General features: G+C 36.2%; 1 long non-coding RNA gene across 1 annotated transcript; it reads right to left on the reverse strand.

The window, feature by feature from the left end:
* Nucleotides 1–6,221: 6,221 nt before the first annotated feature.
* Nucleotides 6,222–13,330, reverse strand: LOC112662430 (uncharacterized). The gene is made up of 3 exons (XR_003138519.2): nucleotides 13,133–13,330; nucleotides 10,441–10,486; nucleotides 6,222–6,569 (listed from the first exon to the last, which is right to left on the reverse strand). It is a non-coding gene; the product is annotated as an uncharacterized LOC112662430 (long non-coding RNA).
* Between the last annotated feature and the right edge of the window lie 974 nt (nucleotides 13,331–14,304).

Below are 14,304 nucleotides of genomic sequence, written 5' to 3' on the forward strand. Positions count from 1 at the left end.
CATGCAAAATGGCATTTTTAAGGAAAAATGTCAACTGCTATAAAAATAAAATTTAAAGTTTAGCTGTGATTTATATATAACCCTAGAGCTTTTTATCAGATTTTCTCTGAAGGAACCCAGTTGTGGGTTTTAACAAACTGATTTCTACTATAAAATAAGTGCAAGCAGATTTTGTTTATCAAGCACTTGCTAATAAATGCACTGATCTGTTAAAATTCTCACCACTCCTTTTCAACATCATACTGGAATTTTTTGCTAACACAATAAGGCAAATGAATACATAAATAAAAGGTATACTGTCATAAAGGAAGACATAAAGCTATTATTGTTCATAGATGCCATGATCATCTGTGTAGAAAACCTAAAAGGTTTAACAAGAAAATCTCCTGGAACTAATAAACAATTATAGCAAGGTATCAGGATAAAGGTTAATATACAAAAATAAATTGCTTTCCTATATACTAGCGATGAATAAGCGGAATTTGAAATTAAAATAAAGCAAAACAAAAAACAAAATTTAGGGAGAAATATGTCATTTTTATGGATAGGGAGACTCACTGTTGTTAAGATGTCAGTTCTTCCAAACTTGATCTATGGATTCAATGCAATCCCAATCAAAGTCCCAGCAAGTTATTTTGTGGACATAGACCTCCTGATTCTAATGTTTTTATGGAGGGGCAAACAACTAGAATGGCCAAAACAATATTGAAGAATAAAGTTGGAAGGCTGACACTACCTAACTTCAAGAGTTACTATAAACCCACAGTTATCAAGACAGCATGGTATTGGTGAAGGAATAGACAGATAAAAAGCCAGTTTCTTAAAAAATGAAACATACTCTAACCATATCACCCAACAAATTAGACTCTTTGGTATTTGCCCAAAGATTCTGAAAAATTATGTCCACACAAAATACACATACAAGGATATTTATAGCAGTTTTATTCATAATTGCCAAAACTTGGAGTCAACAAATTGTCTATCAAAAGTGAATGAATAAATAAATAATCTCTGATACATCTCCTCAATGGACAATTATTGGGTGCTAAAAAGAAATAAGCTTTCAAGGGGTGAAAACACATGGAGGAATCTTAAATGTCCATTACTAAGTGAAGAAGCCAATCTGAAAAGCCTACATACTGTATGATTCCAACGTAAGGACATTCTGGAAAAGACAAAACTACATAGACAGTAGAAAGATCAATGGTTACCAGGGGTTGGTGGAGGAGGAATGAATAGTTACAGAATAGAGGATTTTCAGGGCAGAGAAAATACTCTGCATGTTACTATAATGATGGAAACATGCCATTATAAACTAGTCCAAACAACAACATGTACAACACCATGGAAGAACCCTAATGTAAGCTATATATACACTTTGGCTGATTATGATGTGTCAACGTAGGTTCATTGATTGTAAAAATATGTACCACTGTGGTGAGGAATGTTGATAATGGAGGAGGCTGTGCATATGTGGAGATGGGGGTATAGCGGAAATCTCTACACTTTTCTCTCAATTTTGCTGAGAACCTAAAATTTCTCTAAAATTAATGTCTTTAAAAAGATTTGGAGAAAAAAATTTTTGAGAAGAGCCAAAGGATGACCCCATAGGGTCCTAAGTTAATGACATGTTAACACCAACCATCTGGAGTGGAGCAGTCTATAAGATAGAGTGCCCTGTAACTAACTAACCATGGGATCACCTGGTAGCTGAGAGGGGGCACAGAAAGGAGTGATGGAACCGTAGGTGTGGGAAAGTAACTATGGCATCCAAAGGCCCCAAATTCTCACAGTCATGACCTTTGCTCTGTGCAAGTGGCTTCTTCCCCAACACTCTTGACCTTTCCTTAGCAAGGGCCAGTATTTTGCTTCCCAGACTGCAGTTGCCATCAGAAACCAGGATGCTGTTATGAGAGAATACCAGGTGCCATCCAGATGGGGGAAATATGATTCCTAGCACCTGAAGTGTACCCTTGACCAAGGAGAAGTTTCCTCTGGGGTGTCCTGGATCTTTCTCAGAGCTATTCATATAATCTATAGTCTCTTAGTTCATAGGATCTGAAATGTGGGGACAATGTGGTACTCACTACTGCCACATCCATGTCTGATCTTACCACGTAATCATCTTGTTCTGCTTCTACTTGGAAGAAAAAGCAAGCACTACCAACTCCATAAACTTGGGAGTATCTTTGATTTAACTCCTGACCCGACCTTGGTCTATGTTGCCCCGTAACTGCTCCCACCTTACCCTCCTGCATCCTCTGACACTGAGCATGTGAATGTTAGGGGTTACTCTGATGGCCTCTGCGAGAGCCCTTTGGGTAAGTTTGCAGTCTGCTGAAGTGCACTAAATTTTCACCACTAATCACTTGAAGAAAGTCAGGTTCTTGTAAAACTAGAACTCAGAAGATAAACCCTAGTGATGTGGGAAAAGGATTACCCTCTTTCCTTTGTATTTCAATCTCTGGTGTCTAGACTTTAAAGAATGAATTCTAGAGGTGTGATCCTGGATAAAGATACTCAAATGGTGAGTATTCTTCTGGTGGCAGGTTGGGAGCAAGGAAATGATAGTACTCAGACTCAATTTCTCTTGGAAACCTAATCAACCAGCTTCATATGGTTTTCTGTTTATTGTCTTACTAGTATCTGGTGAAATACGAATAACATTTTGTGTGCTGGCTAGAATTTTGTCTCAGCTAAGCCTCAAAGAATAACACTGAAGGAAAAAGCCAATAATGACCATGAAAATTATCCTTTGTTCCCCTTCCTGTTTTTTTTTTTTTTTTTTTTTTTTTTTTTAATTCCAGAGGTAAAATAATCCCGATGGCGCAGATCTCATTGAGACATCACCACAGGAGTTACAAGGTGAATAGGTGTCTTTCACCATTTGGAGAAATTTCTTTTAGCATGAATTCTGAAAGACCTGGCTTTTTTCTTCCTTGAGATAGATTCAATTTTCCTTTCCCTTAATTAACCTGAACTCAATTAAGTTAATAAGTTACAAAATATTTTGTAGGACGGAAGCTTACTGATGGCTGGTCATTGTTTTGGTGAAGATCTAAAATGCATCACAATCTTTATGGGATAATTAAGACTGACAAAAATGAACAAAACCCTAAAAATCACAAATTTTCATTTAGATCTCAATCATACCATTGCCAATTAAAGGTGTCCAAAGAATGCAAGAATTTATATTTTCTCATGCTGTTTTTTTTGTGTGCTTACATAAGTTTTCTAAAATTGGAACTGTTGCACAGATACAATTTTGCATTCTTGCTTTTGACATAAAATTAAGAGTCTCCATTTTGGTATATTTTTTCTATACTTACTCTTTTTAAAAGTCTGACTCTTAATCCCTCCAATTTTCAATAAACAGACACACGGATGAACAATATAAATAATATTTGTCTTCAGCTCATTTGTTGTGCTCTTTTATACATTTTTTTTTCTTTTATACATTTTTTAAATCTTGAAAAATGGGATCCAAATAGCATCTGAAAGCCTTTTCAAAGAATTATTTTTATTTTTTCATAAGGAAAATCATGTTCAGGTGGGAGCCACAGACCATACTAGTGTTGAAAAAAGGAGAAGCCAAATTGGTCTGGACACCTCTCATCTTGGAACCTAAGGCTGGTGAGAGAAAAGATACTAGGAAAAACAACTTTCTCCTCTGTCTCTGGAGAAAAAGAAAACATACCTTGCTCTTCAAGACTCCCTGGGAAGCAGCAGACTGGCATTGCCCAGTGCGGCATGTCACATATAGCATAATATACAGGATAATCTCAACAGACTCATTCCAATAGTTATACATTTGTTTTAAAGGGCATTAGAAAAAATATTACCAATATTTAAAACATATATAATTTTAGGGATATTTTTGCTTAACACAAGACTAATATTGACAAGTGAGTAGATTTAAAATCGACTTAAAATATCAGCCATTGTTCTGTTGGTAGATGGATGTGGTAAAAAAAATGGTGGCATATGAATGACTTGGGACTGGAAACATAGGTAATAAAAGAATCAAGAAATGATAATTGAGTTTCAGCTCTGATGCTAATTGGCTTCATTGATTGGTTGCTGATTTTTTAAATTTAAATTCAATTAATTGACATATGGTGTTTTATTAGTTTCAGTGATAGAGTTCAGGTTCATGAGTCTTATAGAATACCCGATACTCATTACATCACATACGGATTTTGACATCATTATGACGTGAGGATTTTATTAGATGATCACTAAGATCCTCTGTATCCCTGTGCTATTAGAGAAAACATGTAAATCATTTTGGATAAGAAACATGGAATCTTCTATTTCTTGAAAAGCAATGACCTGAATGTCGTCTACATTATCATGCTCTGTTCATCAGGATAGGTAATCAGATAGATCCTCTTTCTTTTTTTTTTTTTTCTCGGTGAACTTCTAACAAGCTGGATATATCGAATCTGGAATTTCACTGTTCTCATTGCCTTAAATGGATAGTATCTCCAGGCTTACCACACTCCCAAGTCGTGACACACCATATAATAAAATTGTTGAAAAACAGTCAGAGGTGGGATGCCTGGATGGCTCAGTGTTGGAGCGTCTATCTTTGGCTCAGGTCGTCATCCTAGTGTCCTGGGATTGAGTCCCAAGACGGGCTCCCTGCGTGGAGCCTGCTTCTCCCTCTGCTTGTGTCTCTGCCTCTCTCTCTGCGTCTCTCATGAATAAATATATAAAATCTTAAAAAAAAAAGAAAAGAAAAATAGTCAGAGGAGAAAGCCTAAAGTCGCCAGAGATAAAAGATGTTATCTAGAGGAGGACAAAATTAAGAAATTCACTGACATCAGAAACAATGCAAGCCAGAAGATGATGGAAGTGTCTGATATTTTTAAAGTGCTAAAATAAAAATAAAAACAAAATAATCATCCTAGAATTCCATGTCCGGATAAAACATCCTTCAAAATGAAAAGCTAAATAAAAACATTTGAAATAAAAGGTTTAAAGAATTTGTCATGGGGTGCCTGGGTGGCTTGGTGGGTTAAGAGTTGAAATCTTGATCTCAGCTCAGGTCATGATCTCAGAGTAATGAGTTTAAGCACTGCTTTGGGCTCCATGCTGGACTTGGAGCCTACTTAAGAAAACATTTGTCACCAGCAGAACTTCCCTGCAAGAAATACTGAAGAAGGTTCTTCAAGTTGAAGGAAAATGAAATAGGATGAAAAATCAAATCTACCAAAGGAATTAAGAGCACTGAAAGTGGTCAAATATGTGGGTAAATATAAATGGAAAAGGACTAGTTGTTACTAATTTAGCAAAAAAATTTATATTCTACATCCATTTTTAATGATGACACCATTAGATTTGGTTATTTTTCAGTGAAGAAGTTGTGTCTGAAGTTCACAACCTACTGTTTGTCATCTCATTGGGGGTATTACATATTTGCAATATTCTCTGTTAATTATTTTTTTAATAATTATTTTTTTTTTATTTTTTTAATAATTAGATCCATTGGAAATATTTTGCTGAGTATGAGGGAGAAGAATAAGGGAAACTTGGTGATATATCCAATTACTGACCTCTTTACTTTGTTTTTATATAATTTTCTCTAGAATTATAGGTAGGCATCATAACTGCATAATAGAGATAAGAGACTAGAGTCTGAGAAGTTAAGCAATGTGATCAAGATACAGAGTTAATTCACTTCTTGAGTCCCAGATGCATTTAACTCTAAATAAACACTTTATGGAGACACAGTATTTTATTTTATTTTTTAAATTTATTTTTAAGGATTTTATTTATTTTAAAAAGAGAGGGAGGGGCACAAGGAGGGGGAGAGAGAGAAAATCTCAAGCAGACTCCCCATTGAGCAGGGAATCCAACATGGGGCTTGTTCTCAAGACCTTGAGATCATGACCTGAGCTGGAATCAAAAGTCAAACTTAATCAACTGAGCCACTCAGGCACTCTTGGAAACATTGCATTTTTAAATGTTCTAAAAGCCCATGCCAGAAAGGGTGCTCTAAGAATAAATAGCATCTCTTAAATAAGTGAGTCACTCTCTACTCCTCTGGGTCTCAGTTTTTCCATCTGTAAGGTGGGCAGAAGGGCCTGGCATCAAATGGTACTTTTTTTCCCTCCCATCTCCATAACTGTTATTTAAGCCCAAAGCACGGTTCCTAAAGTGGTAAATTCTTTCCCCACTCAACACCACTGACCAAATAGCCAAATAACAAAATAACATTTGATGGCAAGCAGGTAATTTATTCAATGGCCAGAGAAGGAACAGAGAAGGGAAGCTTGTGTTCCAAGGGCATCTTCCCCCTGATTAGGTCTCATGGTCAGGGTTTTGTGGGGCTAAGGTAAGGAGGTTTGTAAGGCCACCCCTTAAGTGGGTGCAGTAGGATCTGTCACTGGTGCTGGTAGGTGTGATTTTTGTTATTATAATTAGATACTGATGATCTTGAGGTTTTCTGGAGGGTTGACTCCGTATCTAAACTGGATCAAACCTGTTGAAAACTGGGTCATGGGGGCTTGTTTGAAGGTTGTGGCTTCTGGCATCTGGCCTTAGTTTCCAATGTCAAGCAGCACCTGTAAGGAGGGTTAGAAAGTGGGTTATTGTGGCTTGTGAGTGAGTCCCCGGGGACAGCATGTCACTGTTCACCCAGTTGCTGACACCATCAAAAGTCAGTGCATCATTGTGGGATTCTACTTAAGCATCCACCCACCACCCGTCACTGAGCCCCATTGATTCTATTTGCTGTATATTTCTCAGAGTCATCCCTTGCACTCATCCATTGCTCTTGTCCTAGCCCAGGACAGACACGTCTCTTGTCTGGACCACTGCAAGGGCTTCCTAATTCCCCTGTACCTTCCATATGCAGTAACTATATGTTGACACGTCTTTTTGAAAGGAGAAATATTTCAAACGTGTAGAGAGATCGTAAGTCATATAAAATAGATAAAACTACATTCAGACTCAACATGTGAATTTTGAAAAAATAAAAAAATTTAAAATGTGTGTTTTGACATTTGTCTTAAGTAGCTTTTAAAAAAAAGTAAATATAATTTTTACTTAAGTTGCAATTTGTAGTGTCACAGTTTTGGTTTCCTTGACTCCTTCATAAAGGTATACACTGTCCTAAAGATGGTGGGCAGACCCCCAAGCAATTTCCAATGTTGAAACCATGAGAAGATTCTGCTGTGGGGCCTAAAGACTATGCAATTTGGGTGGGTAAATAATTTGTTTTAATTGCAAATTATGAATTCAAAATACAAACAAAGAATATGTTTAAGTTTTTATTTAAATTTCAGTTAGGTTTTTTTTTCATAATGTTGTCTTTATTTTTTTAAAGTTTTACTTAAGTTCCAGTTAGTTAACATACAGTGTAATATTAGTTTCAGGTGTACAACATAGTGATTCAACACTTCCATATAACACTAGGTGCTCATCACAACAAGCGCTTATTCTTGATCAAGTGATCACTCCTTGATCCCCACACCCTATTTCACCCATTCCCCCCCCCCACCTCCCCTTTGGTGACCATCTATTCTCTAGAGAAGAGGATCTGTTCCTTCATTTGCCTCTCTCTTTTTTGTCCTTTGCTCATTTATTTTGTTTCTTAAATATAAACAAAAGTTCATATATATTTGGAAAGTAAAACTTATAACAATTGAAAAAATAAGCTGACAAATGTTACATAAATGATAGAATACAGAAAAATAACGTAATATTGTATTAACTAAAGGCTTGAGTCACCTCTTTAATACTTGCTCCCTACAGTTTTGGCTGTATATTCTTTGACTGACACTTCAAATTGAAATGCTTTTGTAATACCATTTTGTATAGAGAGAACAGAAAGATAATTCAATCTTGCCTCCAACACAGTTGATTAAAAAAACTTGTTTCTTTATTATTGATACTTTGGAATAATTTGTTCAAGCTTGACTTCATTTTGGTATGGTAGTGCCTTGTAAACTTGGGGGATTTTTGTCCAATTTAGGGACAACTTAATTAAGTTTCCTTCATCTATGAGCTGTAATATTTCAGGGTAAATTAAATTTTCTTGTGCGGTGACTAATCTTAAACACTCATTGGGTTGACAACCCTGATAAATCACCTCCCACGTCTTCCGGTGCTGCATACTTTAGGAGATTTTCATATTCACATATGACCATGCAAGTATATGTCCCAATGTCTGGTGCATTAGCACACACGATGACAAGAATGCTTCTGGAAGCCATTTCTGCATGGTGCTATGTATATATATACAGAAGGGACTGAACCACAAAACTATATTTCTATATTTCTAAATTATTTCCAATTCAACTTTCCCTTAAGAGATCTTAAACTTCTTGAGGCTATTCCAAAGTCATTGGCACCAAAGGAAGTTGGACAAAGGGAAAAATGGAGTGAAAAGAGGTAATGGTCTTAACCAATTGGGTTAAAATATCAGATTTTTGCAAAATTTGTTAAAGCATATGACCATGAGAATACCATGCTAAGTTTCCTCCCAGGACTTTGGAAGGAACCCATAGGAGAGAAGCCTGAAGCTAAAGTTTTTTTTCTTTTTTTTTAAATTTTATTTATTTATGATAGTCACCACAGAGAGAGAGAGAGAGAGAGGCAGAGGGAGAAGCAGGCTCCATGCAGGGAGCCTGACGTGGGATTCGATCCTGGGTCTCCAGGATCGCACCCTGGGCCAAAGGCAGGCGCTAAACCACTGCGCCACCCAGGGATCCGACCCTGAAGTTTCTATTAACTTCTCAAATCCCCCTCTGATGACCACATATACAATGCTGTGTCTGCAGACCCCACTGGTCTATTGCGGTGCCTTGTGCAAACTGGTAAAAAAAAAAAAAAAAAAAAAAAAAGTGCTCTTCTCAGTGGACACACCTTTGTGAGTAAATAGCTTTATGAGCAATAGCACCTTCATGTAAATAACATGGTGCTAATCCCTCTAGGCAGTTGAAGCTCTGAGAAGGTGCATGCCTTGGCAAGCATGATAGGGGCCAGATTTCGTCCCATGCTGATTGTTTGCCTGTTGCCTCATGTTGCAAAACCCTGGGTGCTAGCTCTGTATGCGTGCACGATAAGAAGAATGTAATGCATTCTCATGAGACTTACATTTATATTTCAATGGAATCATACTGACCTATCATTCTGCAACTATCTGTATTATACAAAAGGCTTTTAAGAAATACTTATGATAATTTGAATAGATAGATGAATAGATATAATCCTATCATTTTGTTTGCTATAACTGTATTCCATTGTTGGGGTAGATCAAATTATGCTTAATCTATTCCCATACAAATTAACATTAAAACTTTGCCTCCCTGGCCCCTCTCCCCTATCATTTCTTTATTACAAATAAAGCAGCAATGGGCATCTTGGACATATTTCTTTGTGTTTATGAGAGTTTTCAATCTATTTAATTGGAAGTGGGATTTCTGGGTGTGTAGTTTGACACATATTGGCAAATTATTCTCCAACGTTTTTGTAACTATATACATCTCCAATAGAATATGAGTTCCCAACTTCCTACATTTAAAAAATAATAATTGTTTTTGGTAGATTTAAATTTTTGCCAATTTGAAGAGGAGTTAAATTGTATCTGATTTTATTGTAAACTATATTTCCTGTGAATACAAGAAACGTTGAGGAAGTTTTAAAATACCTATCACATGTCTAGCTTGCTCTGTTGTAAACTGAATACTTAGATGCTTTTTCCACTTTTCTACATAGTTGTTTGACTTTTAAAAAACTAAATTGGCAGGGTCTTTTTTTTTAACATTTTATGACCTCTAAAATTTTTTTGTGTATGTGGGTAGCAATTTTTCCACTCTCTTGATTATCTTTTGGCTTTATTTATTGTGAATTTTTCACACAGAACATTTTATTTCTTTTTAATATTTTATTTATTTATTCATGAGACACACACACACACACACACACACACACACAGAGGCACAGGCAGGCTCCATGCAGGGAGCCCGACATGGGACTCGATCCATGGTCTCCAGGATCACGCCCTGGGCCGAAGGCGGCACTAAACCGCTGAGCCACCGGGGCTGCCCCACACAGAACATTTTAATTTTAATACAGTTATGTTTAATAGTCTTTTAATTATGTTTTTCACTTTTAGCATTTTTCTTAAGTATTCATATCTCAGGTGGGTAAAAGTTATGCTATTTTATCTTGGTTACCTGAAATAGATTATTCTATTTTATCTAAATTTTGAAACATTTTAATGGAAACTTTTAATCCATCTATTATTTTCTTTTCTGTGTGGTATAAGATAGGAATCTATTTATGTTTGTTTTTACATAAAAGCAACCAGTTTTCCCCCAATGTCATTTATTGAATTGCTCATCTTTTGCCTCTGACCTGGAATGCCAAACCTGCCAAGCTTCCTTGTGTGAGCAGGCTGTTTCTGGGTTCTTTATCTGCCTCACTTACCAATTTGCTCAGTCTTTCCTGGAATCTTTTAACTTCTTTAAAATACCTTGAAAAAAGAAAAAGAAAAAAAAATACCTTGGCATCTGACTAAATGATCCTCCTTTGTTCCTTTATCTGCAAAATTTCTTGCCTATTTTTTGCTTTTACCTTTTTCACATATAATTTAGAACCAGCTATGTAAGTTACACACACAACATCCGCACATATCAAATCTATTGTGATTTTGTTTGAAATTCCATTATCTTTATTGATTACCTTGGGGGAGAAATAACATCTTTATGTCAGTTTATTCATCCTATCTATGAACTCTACTAATATTTCTATTAATGTAGGTCCTAGGACCAAAGTAGTGTCAGAAGCACTTAGGGACAGATGGATTAAATTAGTCTAGGAGCAGAGTCATTAATCTATAAGTGGAAACATTCTGGAGGCAGGATGACATTTAAGTGATATCTGGGCACTGACTCAGCTTTCTTTGCCTGGGGATTAGAATGTGGCTAGAGAGATTTTAATGTTTGTAAACACTGAACACAAGTGCAGAGATTGTTGGTGTAGCTATAATTCTAACACTCACTTATGGTTTAAGGCAAAGAGTATGAAGAAGCAAATTGATACCAAGTTTTCCTTCTTTCTCAGTTCCAATCGGACTTTCTACCTGTGGAGAGAGCCACCTGCACTGTGGGTCCCATAGGTAAGCAAGAACCAAGGGGAAAGCTGAATTCATCTAACTCTATGGAACCACCTCAATTCCACTATGTTCTAAATCCTGGCTAAACACAATTAGAACTTGTATCTAATTATGTATCTAATAATGTCGTCCGCTTCCATCATTGCACTGATGGTCTGCAGTTTCACTGAAAGGAGTCATTAAAAGAATATCTTAGACCTTAGTAAGCTCACTGCATCTATGGACTCAGTGTATGGATGTTGTCAAGCATTATGTCTTTAATATTGTCGCTGTTCTGTTTTTTCACTTATTCAGCCTGGAACTCTTTTAGATGTATTTGGATCCCCTCCATCTGTTCTTCATAATGTCTTTTTACATCTTTTTAAAAATAGTTTTCCTTTCCTTACATCTCTGATCAGTGACGTTCTGCATGATGAGCCGAGGTTGATACTTCAAGAACTGTGAAAAGTCTGAGATTTTTTACTATTTACAACCAGGTTAGCATGTCACCTTTTTAAATGTACACTGGTAGGAAAACAGAAGATCTCTGGGTCAGAGACAAAAACAGGTTATTGCTCATAGCAAAGCCACAGCCAGAGTAACATCATAGCTTTGGATTGATAAGACCCACATTCCTATAGGGTGCCATAGAAAGAGCCAAGTAATACTAGGACACACAGTGGGAATGTCTTATAGGAGAAAATCCTGAGTTTAGGAAACTGATCTTACATAGAAGCTGCTGGTAAACCTGCCTATCCTGTCTTCTATAGAGAGATATGATTTTTCTCACCCTTACAGGAAAGCAAATGTTTCTGGGGAGGGAAGAAAATGTGTCTAGTTTTATTACCCTGGAATATCTCCAGGGACAGACACCTTAAAATCTCTACAGAAGGAGTTACAGTCTTTATCTTTACTTATCCATAATATAAATGCATTTCTGCAGGGGAGTTCCTATCTCCATCTTTCCAAAGCTACCTGCTTGTATAAACATTTCTGAAAATAGTCCTGGAACACATGATCTGTTAATGCCTGGATGTGTAGAAATGTGATAAATTCAGGGGGAATTATTTCCCAACACCACATGAATTCTCTTTTGAAATGTTCTGATCTATTTTTTAACTCCTGTGCTAAATATTTAATTTGTCTATATAATTTTCATTTCAAAAAATTTCATTTGTTTCTTTTAAAATCTTTTTATATCCTCTATTCTTGAAATAAAATTATTTTTTAAAATTTTCTGTAAATTTCTTTCAAAAAGAATTGCTCTTGCTTCATTAATTTTTCTACTGGTTAGGTTGGGTCACTTAGTCTTAATCTTAAGTGTTTTATTTCCTCTTGTGTGTGCTGTTTTGGGTTTGTTTATTTTAATGAGAGAATCATGTGCTCTGAGTTATAGAAGTATCTCAATGTTCTCATGTTCGCACCTCACAGATCACTAGGGTTTCTCCAAATCTAGATTATTCCAATAGATGTTTTGGTTTTGGATTTGCACACCAAAAGAGTAGAGTATACTTGGACCACGCATTTGTACCCATAATTTCAGTAAAAGTTTCTACTTTCTATTGGTTTCAGTACCAAACATATAGCAACTCAAATGTACTGAACACTTATTATGTGCCAGGCACTAAGTCCCTAATGTATATTACCTTACTTTATCCTTGCTATAACCTTGAGATATATATTATTATCAATCCCATTTCATGGATGGGAGGGTGAAGCTTGCAAAGATCAAATTATTTTCCTATAATCCACCCAATCGGTAGCAGAACTAAGATTCAAATCCAAGAAGTGTAGACTCAGACACCCTATTACAAATCTCTATATTAAGTATCCCTTGAAGAACACAAAAGAAATATGTAGTAGGTGAGTGAATGATCCAGCAAAAATTCATGAATAGAAGTTACCAGAAACCCATCTCCCCACAACCTCCCAAGCCCATCTCCCTAGGTCAGTGTCAGGGCATCCACAATCTCAAACTCAACCATAACTGTGATGATCTAAAACCTGCAGAATAGTCAGACCTACCGCTTTCCTCCCAAAAAGGCTTGAAGGCATTTCATGGTCTTTCCACCAGCATGGAAAATGCTATTAAAAGACTGTGCTGAGAAGCTCTACAGAGGCCAGTGTGCTCACAGTCTTAACAGCTGCCATCCCGCCACCATCTGCAGCTTTTATTTGTCTGGGTGATATGTGGCACTTTTGAAGAGATCTGGGCTTTCAGGAAATGACAGGCCATGAGTGAGGGAAAACATGAAATAGACCCTAGTTTGAGAGCCTTTATCGAGTGGGTAAAATGTGACAGAATGACTAGCCATAAAAGGCAGTCAAGTGTCCCAGCTCTGCAAATGCTATGCAGAAGCATCATAGCTGTGAAATTAAATTCAGTCCTTTGTGGATTTATGGTGACTGTCTTCCAAATTAGCAATCAGTCAGGCTATAGGATTCTGACTCTCCCATTTACAGTGCAGGAGGTGAGGATGGCTGATAGTAGGAGGGTTCTTTTCCAGAATCATAGGAGACCAGAGAAGTGAACGTTCTGGCTCTACACGTTATCAGGATAAATAAGAGCATTTCTTGATAGTCCAACACCTATGAACAAATACGCCTTTGTAAATATATTTTGTTAGATTTAAAAATATTATAAAAGTAATACATACTTATTGTAACATATCAAACCACTCAAATCTACTTACATGACATGATGATGTTAATTATTTTGATTTATATCCTTCCATACTTTTCTTTCTGCTCTTAAACCATTGAACATGGGTTATGGAAAATACAAGATCCTTGAAGGCAGAAAGTTTTGCCTGTTCTGTTCACTAGAGTATCTCCATCCCCTAGAACTGTGCCTAGTATATATATAATAGGTATTCAATAAATAAATACCTGCTGAATATATTGCTATTCCTGCCTTCCTTTTTAGGGTTAGCATGGTATATTTTTCTTCATACATTTAGTTTTAAGCTCTAAGTCCCTTTACATTTAAAGTGGGTTTCTTGTACAAAAATATAATTGGATCATGTTTTTGAATCCACTCTAGTAATCTCGGTCTTTTAATTGTTGCATTTAGACCATTAATATTTAAAGTATGTATTGATTTACTTGGGTTAAATTATCTACCCTATCCATTAGTCTTTTCTATTTGTTGCCCTTATTTTTGTTCCTATTTTAATCTTCCACTCTGTTTTTGCCTT

Source organism: Canis lupus, chromosome 13, assembly GCF_003254725.2.
Source record: "Canis lupus dingo isolate Sandy chromosome 13, ASM325472v2, whole genome shotgun sequence".
Lineage (NCBI taxonomy): Eukaryota > Metazoa > Chordata > Mammalia > Carnivora > Canidae > Canis > Canis lupus.